Genomic DNA, 14,485 nt, shown 5'->3' with positions numbered 1-14,485 from the left:
GAAAAGATTAGGGAATATACCAGGCCCTCCCTTAGTTTAAACCCCACAGCTAACAATTGAAAGAAAAAAGAAACAATCCCAAACAAACAAAAACCTAATTACTTGCTCATTGCCTTTGTTTTACTTTTCTTTGTAGTTATAACTGAATACTTCCTGTCATTCCATTTTCTACATTCTTCCTTTCACTTTGAGGGGTTGAACCTTTGGACATGCACATGGAAAGTGGATACTACATACCAACCTATTCTTTCTTCTTTTAACATAAAAAGTGTGCTTATAGGACAGGGAAGGTAGCTAAGTAGTACAGTGCTTGCATCCCAGGAATGAGGAACTGGTTCCTCAGGTTCTCATACACAGAAAAAGCCAGAAATGGTGCTGTGGCTCAAGTGGTAGAATGCTACCCTTAAGCAAAAGCAGCTCAGTGACAGCACCTGACCCCTGAGTTCAAGCCTAAAGACCAGCAAAAAAAAAAAGTCTACTCATTTAAATTAGTCAGTGCTTCCTCTGGAATTTAAACGACAAACTTACAAGTGACATAACTTCACTTTCAATAGTATAGTCCTCCTTTCCAGAGAGTTCAGGGACCGCACTCAGCTAGTTTATACATGACAAGGTCTCTACCTTAGGCCTCTGCTGTCATGTATAAACTAGCTGTTGTACAACATTAAGCATCAACACATACATTTCTATTATTATTTTGAACACAATGGGATTTGTAAGGGTAGGTAAAAATAAGTGAAGGAAGCCTTCCTTTTCACCTATTTGTTGTGATAGTAATGGATCTATTTTGCTGTGCACCTAAGTCCCACACTTGTCATTGAAGTTCTCTCTGGGCTGGGAAGGTAGCTCAGTGGTAGAGCTCTTGCCTTGCATGCCTGGGGTCCTGGGTTCGATTCCTCAGCACCACATAAGCAAAAAGAAAAAAGCCAGAAGTGGCGCTGTGGCTCAAGTGGTAGAGTGCTAGGCTTGAGTTGAAGAGCTGAGGGACAGTGCCCAGGCCCAGAGTTCAGACCCCATGACCGGACCCCCCCCCAAAAAAAAAAACAAAACATGGCAGTCTAAGTTCTGGGGCTGGGAAGGTGGCTCAGTGGTACAGCGCTTGCCTTGCATGCTCAAGGCCCTGGGTTCGATTCCTCAGCACCACATAAGAAAAAAGCTGGAAGTGGTGCTGTGGCTCAAGTGGTAGAGTACTAGCCTTGAGCTGAAGAGCTGAAGGACAGCGCCCAGGCCCAGAGTTCAGGCTCCACGACCGGACCCAAAAATAAATAAATAAATAAATGAAGTTCTCTCTGAACTACTTTTCAATTTCTTTTCTTCTTAGGACACACACATCCTGAAGAATATTTCCTAGTTCATCTAACAATGTTTTACTACCAACCCTCTAGTCCACAAGTAATAGTATCATCTACATAGGACAAGACTATTACATTAGGCCACTGACTTCTCTGACAGGTCCCTGTGTCAACAGTCAGCCCTGCAGGAAACACGTGTACACCTTGGCCCATGCTGCAGGTGCCATGCTGTGCTGGTGGTGGACTGATGGGGAGCACATACCCTGCTCTGGGCTTCTCACTCCTGTCCCAAGGGGCTTGCCAGGTTTGCCTATTGCATGAAGACTTTGGCACTGTACTCCTCTCCTCAGCTGGCTCCTTACCAAACTTTTCTTTTGTGTACCTTCCATTTTGAGTTCTGGCATAGACCATGAGCCCAACCAACTTCCACCACATCAGATGAAGTCTCCACATCAAACTTTTGGTAACAAACATTTAAGTTAGAATGCACATATAACATTTTGGCTGGGTTTGGTTCAGACCCCATATACAAGTGAGGCAAAGATGGTTGGCTGTGGATGCTCCAGGTAGTCATCTACTCAAAGTACTGAGACCTCTATAACAGGGACTTCAAACAAGGGTGTAAGTGATCCAGAAAAATGAAAGAGAGAATTTTAAAAGAATTTCTTAATTCAAAGTCATTGAGGGAACAGAAAAAATGTATACTTAATGTTAAGCTATTTATGGGAGGAAAAATTACCTAGAGCTGGACAAACATAAAGATATAAGTGTTCCAGGTAACACAAGGGGGCCTTCGTTGGTCACTGGGAGTGTAGTGAAAATCCTATGATAGCCTTGTTCAGTACCCACTGTGCTCAGTATCCCAGCTTCTGCCCCTTCCAGTCATTCTGAGGTGCATCATTCCAGGTTAACCTGAGGAAGAAACAAGGGTTCACCTAACATTGGGGTCAAGAGTGCTTGGGAACTGGAGGTTGTTGGTTAAATACTTAGATCTCTGGAGAGCAGACTTTTCAGGGTCCTGACTGAATCATATTAACTGCCCCTGCTGATGATATCAGAATTTTCTCTAAAATAAATATGACTTCATTTGTATACTTTATCCAATAACATTCACTGAATGGCTATTGAAAATAATCTAATTTAGAGCTGAAATCTTCATACAAAAGCAGAATTCTTCTAAAGCCTAATTTTGAAAAGGGCTACAGGATGAACTGTGTGGTAGGACCCTTGACATTCTGAAAACTTTTGTAACTTAACCCATTCTTAGTGATTGTGTCTATGGTGAATATGTACCTAAGTCATGGTTCACCACTTCTCTTCTGAACATAGCTTTTAGAATGAGCTGAAACTAGATATCCTGTCAATCACGCGTGGGAGTGGCTTTGAAATAAAGTGCAATCAGAAAAGGAAAAACAACAAAAATGCTTCAACACATCTGAACAGCTCAAACTGAAATGCGTATTTCTCCTACATCTATGTGCACACAGCACAAGACCACAGCCTTCTCGTTCAAATATATTGGTATTCTGGGACCTTAAATCATCACCACTTGATTCCTTCTTTTCTTATATTACTGTTTCAAGTATACTGAAATATTTGGCCACATTTTATATGTTGAGATCTCTCTTTGAAGGACTCATTCTGTACTTTACAAACATGGACCACATTGTCCTGCATAGTAACTTAAACTTCTGCAAGGACCTATGGACTACACAGAAACATAAAGGTATGTGCATGTGCATTCACATGAAAAAAGATACGAAACTATTCGTGACAATCTACCATTACCCTGGCTTATAAGATATTTCAATATCAACTTCAATTGAGGACAATGACTATACCCTATGGAAGAGTTTATGCTTATACAAGACTGGTAACTTTTCTGCACGAGGGCCAAAAACGCATTTTAGAAAATATCTTCTCTGGCCTTGGAGTGCTTTCTACTCAGGGCCTGGGTAATGTCCCTGAGCTTTGGTAATAAAGGGACAAAATTGTTGACAGTCTATCAACTTGATTCACAGCACTACTTGTGGGAAATTTGGTGATAATTGGCCATAACACTCTCACAGCAATTCCTACCCAGTTTGCTTTTCAATTGTGATCTTTAAACCTCATACTCTTGAGCAACTAAGAATTCCAATGTGAAGTACCAGTGCCCTGTTAGATCAGGAGATCTTACTTACTTGATCCAAGCAGGACTCATGGTGTCCACATAACAGGATATAAAATTCATAACATCATATAGCCATATGCAAAGGTCCTTTTGCAATCACTTAGTAAAGGACTGTTTACCTATCATTGGGTAAACCACATCCATATTCTTCCACTAAATATTTGGAAGAATGTATTGGTTACACGTATTTTATTATGGCTCCTCAGGTTGAATTCAGGGGCAAAAATTTGTGAGGCTTCCTTTACCTTCTATACCAGATGCCCTTTTGTATCACTGATTTTTCACCTTAGGGTCTTGCTTCTCTGCCTGGGCCTTTCAACACACTAATTTTATAATTACATATCACAAGTAGCAAACAAGATAGGCACATATGACCAGAGCCATGCTTTTATTGGCTAAGATACCATTTTCATGAAGCATTTCCATGGGATGGCCTACAAATACTATCTAATTTCAGCTTCCTGAATAGCAAGGATTCAATACATGAGGGAGTGTAATTGCTCATTTTTAATTGCTAGTCTTAAATTAAAAGAAGGAAAGGGTATTTTGCCAATTCAGTGAGCATTTAGTCCTTTAAATTCTGAGTTCAAGCAAAGTGTTGGCCAAATGATAACAGAAATAATAAAAAAATTAATTAAATAAGTTATCATCAGGCATACTTTGAATGAATGTGGCACATTGTTTCATAATTTGAGCTATATAACAAGCCTAGGTAGGACTCTGATCTGTGAACCATCCCTTTTCAGAAAGTATCCAGTCTGTAAACATGGGAGAATGAACTATTTCCAAATGGATGTGGTGTGTGTGTGTGTGTGTGTGTGTGTGTGTGTGTGTGTGTGTGTGTGTGTGTGTGTGTGTGTGTGTGTGTGTGTGTGGTACAAGTAGGAAGCCAAGGGCACAGGTGCCTCCCAATACCCCTATTTTTTTTAACTAGGCCTCTGTAGATAAGCAGAAGGGTTGGGCTGGGAAGGTGGCTTAGTGTTAGAGCACTTGTCTTGCATGCACGAGGCCCTGTGTTTGATTCCCCAGCACCACATAAGCAAAAAGAAAAAAAAGCTGGAAATGGCACTGTGGCTCAAGTGGTAGAGTTCTAGCCTTGAGCCGAACAGCTGAGGTACAGCACCCAGGCCTAGAGTTAAGGCCCCACAACTAGAACCCCCCCCCAAAAAGGAGAAGGGTAAACAATGTGAGGGAAGGGGTTAAAGAGCAACTACTTAACTCTTGCAATATGAACTCCTCTGTCCTTATCTTGTAAATAGAATCATAGGCAGGATTAAAGGATTCTTTTTTTATTGTGAAAATACCATAAAGAGTAGTTATTATTTTTGAACAATTGAAATAAATACAGAAATTATTGAAGCCACAGGAAGCCTGAGCTGAAGCACTGAAGCAAACTTCCTGTTACCAGAGAGAGATTTCTTCAAAACAGCCCACAGGGCTCATGCTTTGATTCCTAGCTTTTATGGAGGCCAAGATGAGACAATCTACTTTGAAGCCAGTTCAGGCTGGCTTCAACTCAGGTCCTAAGTTCAACAACTTATATTGGCACAAAAACATTCCTTCATCAAAGTGTGAAAGTAGAGCTCTTCATGTAACCAAAAGCTCTGGACATATCTAGAATGACTGGCATTTAAAGGATCTGGAGTCTTGGTCTAGGTTTACTAATTAAGCACTTTCTGATATAACAGATATTTTTTCTAAAGACCTCCAGTATATCTTTGATTACATAAGATACAGTGGCATCTATCTTGGCTCTAGAAATTCTAAATTTAGGTCCACCTTTGTGTTTCTGTAAAAGAAGACACTATATTTGTTGGAAGCCACATTTTGGAAGATGGAATACTGGAGTCTATTACACAGCTAGCTGTCTGCAAGCAGCCTGTTGTAACAAAGACTTGCAGTCCACAAATACACTTAGACAACTTGGAAACAGGACAGAAAGGGGAACAAAGGATAAAAACAACACCAAGAAACCAATCAGCACCAAGAGAGTGCTGAATTGGGACACTATGATGACCAGAGACAAGCCAGGAGACAGGACAAAGGACATGATTACAGAGACATGTGGCATGGCATCTGGTGCCACTGCTGGTCCAGCCCAAGTAGGGCCTAAGCAGGAGACAGCGCTACAGGAAATTCCCAGTCCCAGGCACTGGACTATCAGTTTGAGTAACATATCAGCCAAATGCCCATACCTGCTTGCAGGGATCCAGCCACACCCATCATTTGAGAGGCAAGTGATGGATGGGGCATTTCCTTCCCCCTGCATGAAAACAAGATGCCAGACCCCACCATCTACCATGTGGCCAATAGGGCAGCAGCCACACCTGACTTCATTACTTAATATTACTGAATTATTAAATCAATTTATAAAATGTTACATCCTCTTTATCATTTTGTAAACAGTTAAAAAATTTGCTTTTTATAAAAGCCATTTTTCTTGCGCCGGAGCTCTGAAAGAATAATGCTCACATTCACCAAAAATTAAAAATTCTTCTTTTGTTCTCATGTTCTTGCCTCCTATCATAACAGTCTTTACTCATCTATTGTACCCATAACCATGTTGCAGATGATCTGAATCCAGTCCCGAATGGCCAGAGCTAATATTTCTAAGAAGAGTTTTTTAAATTACCCTGACACAAAATTCCTTAGTATAAAAGACACAAGTTAATAACTTCAATCTCTGAATTACTCATTGAGACTGGTTGTTTCTACACGCTTTGGATAATATTGAATGACACCATACCCACTCAACATGATGACAGGATGAGGAATTTTGGCTCAAAGAGAGCTGAAGAGTGAAGAATGGTTTCCCATCACACCTAGCTTACCTCTGCCATGAAGGATTTCTCTGTATAATTTACAGAGTTTTTCTGACAAAGATTTTCCTACATTGGGTTTCTTCCCAGGGTGAATGTTCTAATACTTGCTGAAGGTTGGCTTCTTGTTGAAAGACTTCCTCTCATGTGTATATTTGCAGAGATTCTGTCATGTGTCCAGGTCTCGGATACTTGTCCAGATGTGACTTCTGGCAAAATGTTTTTTATACTCATAATTTCTTTCCTGTCTATGCTCTCACATATGCTGAGGACTCAGCTCTGGTTGAAAGTCATTTCACATATGTTTTATGCACTACTTTCTTTTCTCGTATGTGAGTCAGTTCTCTGATGAACATGAGGTATTCCTTTCTGATCAAAGGATTTACAAATTTGTAATATTTTTAAGATTACTCCATTGTGTATGTCCTATGAACCTGGATCCATGAATACTTCGTAAAGAACTTTCCACATTCGTTACATTTGTATTTTCTCGCCTGTGTCTGTTTCCTGATGCAAAGTGAGTTAGGACTTTTCTTGAAAACCTTTCCATTTATTTTTCCTACATAAAAATTTCCCTCCTCTTTCTGTGTGAGGGTGTGTGTGTGTCTGTGTGTCTGTGTTTTGTGTGTTCTGTGATGAACCCTGAGCTATGTGTCTTGTAGTTCGAGGACTCCACATCTGCTATATCATAAGGTCTCTATCCTGTATTGGTTCTTTATTGCAATTTCAATTTTCTTACAGATCAAAGACTTTCCCATTTGGTACAATCCTAAGTTATGTCATTTGTGTGAATCAACTTATGTGTATTAACCTGTGACCTCCAGGTCTTTCAACACTGGAACACTGGTTGCATTCATAAGGTTTCTCTCCTTGTGTTCTGTGATGATATTAAGGTGTGCCTTCTAGGTGAAAGAATTTCTATACCTGCTACCTACATAACATTTCTCTCTGGTGGGTTTTTTCTGATGGAAAGAAAGGTATATGTTCTGGGTGAAAGACTTTCCACATAGGTTACAATCATAAAATTTCTCTCCTGTGTGTGCTCTCTGGTGGACAGCAAGGTGTACCTTCTGGCTGAAAATCTTTCCACACATATGACATTCATAAGGTTTCCTTCCTGTGTGTTTTTTGATGGACAGTGAGGTTTGAATTCCAGGTGAAAGACTTTCCACACAGGTTACATTCATAAAGTTTCTCTCCTGTGTGTGTTCTCTGGTGGCCAGTAAGATAGTACTTCTTGGTGTAAGACTTTCCACACATGTTACATTCAAAATGTTTCTCCTGAGTTCCGGGAAGATGGCGGAGGAGAAGCTGGAATCTGAACAAGCTCTCGCATAGAAAGGAGTTTTAGAGTTCCAGTGAACAGTCCTAAGCCAGAGAATCACACCAAGTGAGTCATCACAGGACAGAGAGTTAGACAAGAGAGGGGAAGCCAAGGAAACGCAGCAGCTGCGGCTCCGGCGGCGGGGCCGCGCGACCACCGCCGCGGAGACATACCTGAGACACAGAGAGTCGGGGACGAAGGAGCCAGACGCAGAGGACGAGCGGATTCTACTCAACACCAACAAGAACCTTCAAGGAGCGAACATCTTCATCCTGCTGTTTGCAGACCAGAGACGACCCAGGATCCAAGACTCGGCGTGAGTACAAGCCCGACATCCTCACTCCTCAGGGAGCAGAGGAGGGAAGGCCACCCCTCACCCCCCAGCACCGGTGATCTCCATCTTGGATACCGACAAAGTTCGGAGGAGCTGCTAGCTCTAGCTCAGGCCTTGGAATAAAATGAGTCATTTAGCAGGTCACAAGAACTTAACGGCGAAGTGACCTGCCAGACTCAGCTCCATCCAGGGAAAAGTCACCCAGCTCAGGCGCCAGCCATCAGAGTGCCTTGCTTCACTGGGTAACCAGAGCCAGAGGCTGCCCCTCCCTCTAGCAGCCTCGACAATCAATTGAAAAACAGAAACCCTGAGAATGGCTCCAGGCTGGGCGCTGTGAGCTTTATCACAAAATAGCCCCAGGGAAAAGCTACTGTTTATTGAAAGGCCTCAACTCTACCCAGAACCTAGCCTCATCACCACATCCCCCTCTTTTGTGACTCTCAAAGCAGACCACCCTCCCAGAAAACTAACCTGGGAGGGGGATCTCAAAATCTTGGGTAAAGCAGAGCATTTTTCTGCCTCTTCCAACCAACCGACTTAAGAAACCAATCAAGCCACAGGACCTCAAGCTGACCAGAGACTCCAACAAGAGACTGGTTGCAGACAAAAGGGAGATACAGGATTCTTCCCACTCCTCCCCCCCCCCAAAAAAAAAAATCAAAAGACTTTTTTTTCTTTTTTTTTTTTTTCTTTTTTTCTTCTTCTTCTTCTTTTCTTTTTTTTTTTGCTTGTTTTTTGTTACCTTATATATATATATATATATATATATATATATATAAATTTTTTTCCCTTCTAAAACTTTTATTAATCTTTAATTTTTGCCTCTTCTGAAAAAATAATTGTTTTCCAGTAACCTTTTTTTTTTCTCATCTTATAATTTTTATTTTAGGAATATGTGAATAAGAGTTTTCCTTTCTTTTCTTGTCTTCTTTCTCTTTTTCTTTCTTTCTTAATTATCTTTTTGTTTTTTATCTAGCTCTACTGAATTTCTGATCTTTTCTTCTCCCGTTCCCATCCTTAAAGCTTTTCACATCTCCTCTATGTCCCTCCCCTTCTCTGAACATATTCACATTCCTCTCTAAATAGACGGTCTTTTAACCTCTATAATAACATTAATTTTTACGTTTCTATTCTTTTTCTGGTCTCTCTTTATTCCCCTTTCCGTCTCTTCTTTTTCTCTCTCTCTCTACTTGCATCCTACCCAACTCATTTCCTGCACTGTGATTAGGACATAGTTAACTCTCCCTGTGCCTCCCCACACCAATCTATTCCTATTTTTTACCCACATCTCTCCCTAATCCTAATAATTTCTGGTTTTCCAAATTTTTTCCTGCGGTTCGAAGTCCTTTAACATATAGTCGTTTGATGTTGAATATATGTATCTGTTGAACTAGATTGTATCTGTAGACTATTGACTGTACAAATGCAAACTTTGGTTGATGGTTGCCTTAAGATAGTGTTCTAGCACAAAACTGGTGCAATCTTTATCTCAAATGGGCCAAGTAAGCCGGAAAAACACAAGAAAAATGGCAAATTCGGGTATCTCAATTCCCAACCTTGATAATCAGGGATTAGAACAGATAAAGAATAATCCAGAGGAGAGTTCCCAAATAGCTCTACAAATACTAATAGCAAACATGATAAATGAGAAGTTTGACAATGTACAAAGGATAGGGAGAGAGAGGAGGCATCCCAGAAGTTTATACAGGAATATCATAAGCGTGAGGAAGCTTCTCAAAAACTGATACAGGATTTGCGTGAACAACTTGAGAATACTCAAAGAGAAAGGGAGGAATGGCGTGAGCAGGCAGAGAACACTCAAAGAGAACTGCAGGAATCCCACAGAAGGGAGGAAACTAATCAAAGAGTAATTCACGAATTAAGAGACCAGGTAGAGAATACACAAAGATCACTAAAGACATTCATGGAATCCATTAACAAAGAGCTGAAGGAAGTCAGGGAGACCACAAAGGGAATGCTGAATGGAACCCAACAGAAGGAATGGCAGTCCAAAGAAACCATAACCAATCAACTAAGTGATTTGAGAACAAACACTGAACACCAAATTAAGGAAGTAAAGAAATTCATACAAGACCTAAAACAGAGCTTCAACAAAGAACTTGAAGCCATCAAAGCTGACCAATTAGAAGGAAAAGAGATAAAAAACAAAGTAGAGAGTCTTGACAGCAGGTTAGACCATGCAGAAGATCGAATCTCAGGGATTGAAGACAGCCTAGATATTATAGAGAAAGAACATACAACCATCCAAGACAAGTCCAAGAAATATGATAGGTCTATCCAACACCTGGAAGACACCATCAGAAGGCCCAATCTAAGGATAATGGGTGTAGAGGAGCACCTAGAAACAGAAGTTAATGGTCTAGGAAATTTGTTTAACAGGATCCTAGCAGAGAACTTCCCAAACATACAAAAAGATAGGCCTATTCAGATACAAGAAGCTTTTAGAACCCCAAATAGACCAGACCAGAATAGGACATCCCACCGTCACATTATAATCCACACAGGATCAACCCAGACCAAGGAAAAGATCCTTAAAGTTGTCAAGGAGAAAAGGTTAATCACCTATAAAGGGAAACCAATTAGAATTACCTCAGATTTCTCAGCAGAGACAATCAAAGCAAGAAGAGCCTGGAATGATGTATGCCATGCCCTAAAAACAAACTATCAACCAAGAATACTGTACCCAGCTAAACTCTCCTTCATAACTGAAGGCCAAATAAAAACCTTCCATAGCAAAGAAAAATTGAAACAATACATCTCCACCAAACCAGCCCTGCAAAAGATTCTTAAAGATGTCCTACACATAGAAAACCAACAAGAACGCAACAAAGGCCAAGAAACTGCACCCAAACTGAGAATCCAAGAACCTTAGGAAGAACCCAGTTTTCACAGCCCCCAAGAAGGTGGATAACATGGCAGGAACCCCCAAATACCTCTCAGTCCTATCTCTTAACGTTAACGGACTGAACTCTCCAATTAAGCGACATGGACTGTCTAGTTGGATTAAAAAACAAGACCCCTCTATCTGCTGCCTGCAGGAGTCACATCTTGCCCGTAAAAACAAACATATTTTCAAAGTTAAAGGCTGGAACAAAATCTACCAAGCAAACGGCCCTCATAAACAGGCGGGAGTTGCAATCCTAATATCAGATAAAATAGACTTCAAACTAAAATTCGTGAGAAGAGATAAAGAAGGTCGCTACATACTAATTAAAGGATCTCTCCTTCAGGAGGATATTACAATTCTAAATATCTATTCGCCAAACAATGGAGCACCCAAATTTATCAAAGAAACACTACTTTCCCTCAAATCCCATATAGATCCAAACACATTAATTGTTGGGGATTTTAACACACCACTCTCCCCACTAGATAGATCAACTCGGCAAAAACTCAACAGAGAAACCGCAGATCTAAACAGCTGCATAGATCAACTAGACTTAACAGACATTTACCGAACATTTCACCCAGCAGCAACAGAATACACGTTCTTCTCAGCAGCTCATGGAACGTTTTCTAAAATAGACCACATTTTAGGCCACAAAGCAAACTTGTCTAAATTCAGAAACATTGAAGTTATACCTTGCATTCTCTCTGACCACAAGGGAATAAAATTAGATCTCAACACCAAAAGCCACCAAAGAAAGTCCGCTATCACATGGAGGCTGAACAACACACTGCTGAATCATGAGTGGGTCATGGAAGAGATTAGAAAGGAAATTCAAATGTTCATGCTATTCAACAAAAATGAACACACAAATTACCAGCTCCTCTGGGACACAGCAAAGGCAGTACTCAGAGGCAAGTTTATAGCTCTGAGCTCCTACATCAACAAATTGGAGAGATCGGAAACTAGCAATTTAATGACACATCTAAACCTCCTTGAAAAAGAGCAGCAAGATAAACCCCAATCCAGTAGACAGAAAGAAATAATCAAAATTAAATCAGAATTAAATGAATTAGAATCCAAAAAAACTATAGAAAGAATCAACAAAACAAAGAGTTGGTTCTTCGAAAAACTTAACAAAATTGACAGACCCTTAGCAAACCTTATCAGAAAAAGGAGAGAACACACCCAAATTAATAAACTCAGAGATGAGAATGGAAACATCACCACGGAAACAACCAAGATTCAGAACATTATTAGGGGATACTTCTCAAAACTTTATGCTAATAAGTTTGAGAACTTGACAGAAATGGACCTTTTCCTAGCAAATATTGACATGCCAAAACTAAACCAAGATGAGTTAAACCAGCTTAACAGGCCCATATCAAGCATTGAAATAGAAACAGCAATAAGAGACCTCCCAGCTAAGAAAAGTCCAGGACCAGATGGTTTTACAGCGGAATTTTACAAGGCCTTCAAAGCAGAGCTCACACCAATACTCCTCCAACTCTTCAATGAAATTGAAAGAGAAAGCTCACTACCGAACACATTCTATGAAGCCATCATAACCCTCATCCCAAAACCAGGCAGGGACTCATCAAAGAAAGAGAACTACAGACCCATTTCTTTGATGAACATTGATGCAAAACTTCTCAACAAAATTTTGGCCAATCGACTTCAACAATTCATCCAAAAAATCATACACCATGATCAAACAGGATTCATTTCAGGGATGCAAAGCTGGTTCAATATACGCAAATCAATTAATATTATTCATCACATCAACAGGAGCAAGAATAAGAACCACATGGTTATCTCAATAGATGCAGAAAAAGCATTTGACAAGATCCAACACCCCTTTATGATGAAGGTTCTGGAAAAATTAGGAATCCATGGAACATTCCTCAATACAATAAAGGCTGTATATGACAAACCTACAGCCAGCATTATACTCAATGGTGAAAAACTAAAGCCATTTCCTCTTAACTCAGGAACAAGACAAGGATGCCCACTCTCTCCACTTCTCTTCAATCTAGTATTAGAATGCCTAGCTACAGCAATAAGACAAGATGCGGACATAAAGGGGATCAAAATAGGGAAAGAAGAAATAAAACTGTCCCTCTTTGCAGATGACATGATCTTGTATTTAAAGAATCCCATAGACTCCACTCCCAAATTACTCAAGCTGATTCAAAACTTTGGCAAAGTAGCAGGTTATAAAATTAACCCCCCAAAATCAATGGCTTTTCTATATGCCAACAATGAGAAAAGTGTGGCTGAAATTAGGAAAGCAACTCCATTTGTAATAGCCCCACAAAAAATAAAATACCTAGGAATTAACTTAACCAAAGAAGTGAAGGACCTCTATGATGAAAACTTTAAAATCTTGAAAAAGGAAATCAACACAGAACTTAAAAAATGGCAAAACCTCCCATGCTCCTGGATTGGCAAGATTAACATCGTGAAAATGGCAATACTTCCCAAGGCTATCTACAAATTCAACGCCATACCTATCAAAATTCCACCCTCATTCTTCAAGGAAATAGAGGAGGCAATCCAAAAATTCATATGGAACAATAAAAGACCCCGAATAGCAAAAACGCTCCTCAATGGAAAGAACACTGCTGGAGGAATATCAATACCAAATTTCAAACTCTACTATAAAGCCATAGTAATCAAAACAGCTTGGTATTGGCATAAGAACAGACCTCAGGACCAATGGAATAGAATTGAAAACCCAGAAATGAACCTACAGACCTATAGCCATCTAATCTTCGATAAGGAAGCTAAAACAATAGAATGGAAGAAAGACAACCTCTTCAGTAAATGGTGCTGGCAAAATTGGTTAACTACATGTAGAAAACTAGAGCTAGATCCTTATATATCACCCTGTACCAGAATCAACTCCAAATGGATCAAAGACCTTGAACTCAAAGCAGACACTCTGAAAACATTACAGGATGGAATAGGAGAAACCCTAGGTCTCCTTGGCTCAGGACGAAATTTTCTGAATAGAGACCCGGAAGCACAACAAATCAAAGAAAGGTTGGACAAATGGGATTGCATAAGATTGCAGAGCTTCTGCAGGGCAAATGACATAGCTGGCAAGATCAATAGAAAGCCCACCGATTGGGAGAAGATCTTTACTATCCATACAACGGACAAGGGTCTCATACATAAAATATACTTGGAACTCAAAAAATTAAACCACCCAACAACAAATCCTCAAAGAATCAACTGCCCAATAAATAAGTGGGCGAAAGACTTAAAGAGAAGCTTCTCTGAAGAAGAAACAAGGATGGCCAATAGACACATGAAGAAATGTTCAACATCCCTAGCCATAAAAGAAATGCAAATCAAAACAACATTGAGATATCACCTCACTCCAGTTAGAACAGCAAAAATCAAGAACTCTAACAACAACAGATGCTGGAGGGGATGTGGACAGAAAGGAACCTTACTTCATTGTTGGTGGGAATGTAAACTTGTTCAACCACTTTGGAAAGCAGTATGGAGGTTCCTCAGAAGACTTCACATAGATCTCCCTTATGATCCAGCAATCCCACTTTTGGGCATTTACCCAAATGTTTACAAACAAGACCACACTAAAGCTACCAGCACAACTATGTTTATTG

At 40.1% G+C, this 14,485-nt stretch overlaps 1 protein-coding gene across 1 annotated transcript in view; it reads right to left on the bottom strand.

Annotated features, from left to right (window-relative positions):
- LOC138827152 (zinc finger protein 658B-like) overlaps positions 1-14,485 on the bottom strand; it is a 193,244-nt gene that overhangs the window by 84,601 nt on the left and 94,158 nt on the right. The window lies entirely within an intron of this gene.

This window comes from Dipodomys merriami, unplaced genomic scaffold, assembly GCF_024711535.1.
Source record: "Dipodomys merriami isolate MVZ:Mamm:240054 unplaced genomic scaffold, mDipMer1.0.p SCAF_151, whole genome shotgun sequence".
In the NCBI taxonomy this organism is placed as follows: Eukaryota; Metazoa; Chordata; class Mammalia; order Rodentia; family Heteromyidae; genus Dipodomys; species Dipodomys merriami.
This window is presented reverse-complemented; position numbering and strand designations above follow the sequence as displayed.